Below are 3,508 nucleotides of genomic sequence, written 5' to 3'. Positions count from 1 at the left end.
AGAAACACAGAAAGCCTGCATGGCAGAGAGAACTCTTCAGCCTCCGGAGCTGATGCGTGCACCTGCTGAGGGAAGTGGGCAATTCCTACTATGGTTGCCACACCCCCAGCGGGATTTGCAGGGGAATTGCAGGACACTGCTGTGTCCACCCCTCCAGGGGAAATGCCTCTCCCAGAGCTGCCTGAAACACAACAGGTCTCCTCTGGTACAGCCTGTCTCCAGGCCAAGGAGGAAGAGGAAAATGCTGTTTGACACCCACTGCCCACTCTGTTCCTTGTGGGGTAGACCACCTCTTAAGGCCTGGAGGCCTGCAGAAGGGTGGCCTGCTGCCTTCCATTGGTGGCTTGATGTGGTGCAGAGGATGACAAGCTCCCACTCAGAAGACAAGAGTTCAAATTCCAGCTTCTCTAACACTTGCAGATTTGGCAAGTGACTTTGTTTCTCTGGATCCGTAAAGTGGGACTGATCATACCTACATCACAAGCATGATCCAATGGGAGAGGATTTGTATGAAACCAGCACATGTTTGTTCTCCCTCCCTCCCTCTCTTCCTTCCTCCTTCCTCCTTGACTCCTTCCCTTCTGTGCAGGTCAGCCCAGCTAGCTGGAACAGAGTACAAGCAAGGCCAAGGGCATGTGTTTGATGCCCCATAGGATGAAAGTCCTGGACAGACAACTTGCAAATTGTGTGCTCATGCCTCCTTGTCACAGAGCAAAGGCAGTATGCCACTGACCAGTGTCACTGTGGACAGATACTATTTATTCAGAAAGGATGCCAAGCATTTTTAATCCCTGACACATCAGGAAGAGGAATTTGGCAAAAGCGGTTTGGGGGTGGGGAATGAATGGGAATGAAGCTGAATGAGGCAAGAATGTAATTACGAGGGTCAGATTCTGCCATTCTGGAGCTCAGAGGAAGAGGGGAGGAGGTGGTCCTTTTCCTTGGGAGAATTGACATGAGGACCACAATCCTGCCTTTGTAAAACTGAAAAAGAAATGGGCCTGGATAGATTCTGGGGTTTCCCTCCTGTCTCATGCACCTCATGCTGGAGTAGAGGTCCCATATCTCTAGGCAGCAGGTCCCTGCAGAGTGGTGACATCATGGAATGGGACCCTCAAAATCTACATTTGCACTAAGCAGTATTTGTGTGCCATGTAACTATAAGTCCAAGTACTACCATGCAGGGGGCATGTCCTTAAGTCAAAGCAATTGGAGGTTAGATCCACATGACAGCGGGCCTGATAGTTGGATTCTCCATTTTTTCTCATCTCTCTCCACACTTGGGGTTCAGCGGCCCAGCCATGGGAATAAATTCATAGCAGCTCCTTCCTCTTGGCCTGGGGCCGAGGCCCATGATAAGGGCTGCCCCAGGCCTCTCCCTGTCGTGTCAACCTTCTTGTGAGCTCACTGGCCTGAGGAGGCTCGTGGATCTTCCTGGCAGCAGAGGGACAGTGGGGATAGTCCATTTGCTTTCTGTGCTTTGGTTTATTGCTGCTTCTCTCTTTATCCCCAGCTCTTTCTTCCACCACTGTGCCTTGTCATTGTCTCCCCTTCTCTCTGCAATGCTAGACTGCCCCTTGTCTTGCCTCTGCCTTTCTTCCTTTCCCAAGATCCTTGCCTCCTCTTCTCAGTCTCTTACTACCCATTTAAGCCATGAATTTCCTCCCCTGCAGGACCATAAGATGCTCTTAATAACAGATTGTACTACAGTGGGCCCAGAGAGTCACCCCAGGCAAGCGGGCCTGGAGATTGTCCTGAACAAACAATAAATCTCAAGGAGGACAAAGTGGCATTAATTGAGCCCCATGTGCCAGGGAATTTACATGTAATCTGTATTTCATCCTCACAATGTTCTTCTGAGATACTTTTACTCCCATTTTATGGATGAGTAAATTGAGGCTCAGAGAGGCTAAGTGCCTAAGCTGAGGTCTCAGTTAGCAAATGGCAGTCCTCACCTACCCCAGGTCTGTCTGACTCTGGAGTTCACCCTCATTTCTACACTTTTGCCCCTCACTGCCTCTGCAGTGAGCTTCACACCCGCCTCTGGCTAATGCAACTCCATCTTGATTCTCAGGAAAATCTGATGTGTCAGGTTGAAATTTAATCACAACATTCTATAAATTATAGTTGAAGAAGCAGAAATAAATGTGTCAAGATGATTTTTAGGATGATGGGGAGACACAAGCTCTGATAACTTGAGTTGAAAGATGCTAAGTCTGTGTGTGTGTTTTGAGTTTTGTGGTGTGTGTGTGTGAAAGAGAGCGAGAGAGAGAGAGAGAGAGAGAGAGAGAACCACAAATCCACAAAATTAATGAAAACGTCATTCTAAGGCCACTGGTCCTGAATGCTGGGGCGGGATGATTTTAATGAACAGAGACTTTGACCTCTTTTGGGAAGAATGTTGTTGCCCAAATCAGGAAAATGTTACTCTTCTCCACTCATGTTTTATTATTTAAAAACTACATATAATTAATTACTTTCAAGAAATATACATTAAATAAGGTATCTTTAAACAGAAACATACATAAAATAAGGCCATATGTGGATTGGTTGATGAAAATGTATGACCAGAGGCTCACGGGAGCCTGGCTCTGTGCTCCCCTAGGAGCAGTGGTCAATTCAGTGTTTGCAGTGACTTTAGGGAACACAATTGCCCTGAACAACAAGAATTGCTTGTGCATTTGTTTGCTTGCCTGTTTACTGTTGTCTGTCCCACTAGACAGTACACTGCACAAGGAAGGGCATTGTGTCTGTTTTCCTCACCTCTAGATTCCTGCAATCTGTTCACACATAGTGGGTGCCAAGCAAATGAAGCTTTTAAAAGTGAATGAATGAAAGTTGGGAGGAGAATCATGAAAGTATAGGATCACAGAAGCCAAGGGACTTTTGAGCAGGAATGGGTCATCAGTGTGGACAAAGCAGAGGGGTAGTGAGATAAGGACGGGAAGATGTCCATTTGTTGGCAGATGGGAAGTCATTCAGGGCCCAGGAGACCCGTTTCAGCTGAGGTGGAAGGGCAGAAGTCAGATTGCAGAGATCAACTCAGAACAAGAACAGGGAGATCTCAGCTGTACAAATTAGGAAAAAGGAAAAAAGGGTAAGTATGGACATGAATATATTTATAGTGAAGGCGGCAGGATGTTGAAGGAGATCCTTCCTGATTACCAAGGTTGTTCTTGGTGCATTAGAAAGGCAGGTATGATGCAACAGGAGGAAAGAGCATGCACATGAAGACTGAGCTGAGGCTTGGAGGAGGTGAGGGATTCACGCTGGACCAATCAAAGGACTAATGAACAGACTGACTTTGGAGGCCGTACTGCTGCGGTGGTCTTAGCAGCCAGGGCAGAAACAGCGGGCAAGGCCAGTTATAGTGAAGCTGATCAGCCTGGAGCTTATGCTGGGCAGGTGCAGCAGAAGGAATGTGGTGCAAGGAAGCTGAAGAATCTATGAGAAAAGAGAACTTGTGATCAACCATGACATTCAGACTGGCGATTAAGAAAAGACAGAG

The sequence above is a fragment of the Galeopterus variegatus genome, unplaced genomic scaffold, assembly GCF_000696425.1.
Source record: "Galeopterus variegatus unplaced genomic scaffold, G_variegatus-3.0.2 Scaffold562, whole genome shotgun sequence".
Classification (NCBI taxonomy): domain Eukaryota; kingdom Metazoa; phylum Chordata; class Mammalia; order Dermoptera; family Cynocephalidae; genus Galeopterus; species Galeopterus variegatus.
This window is presented reverse-complemented; position numbering follows the sequence as displayed.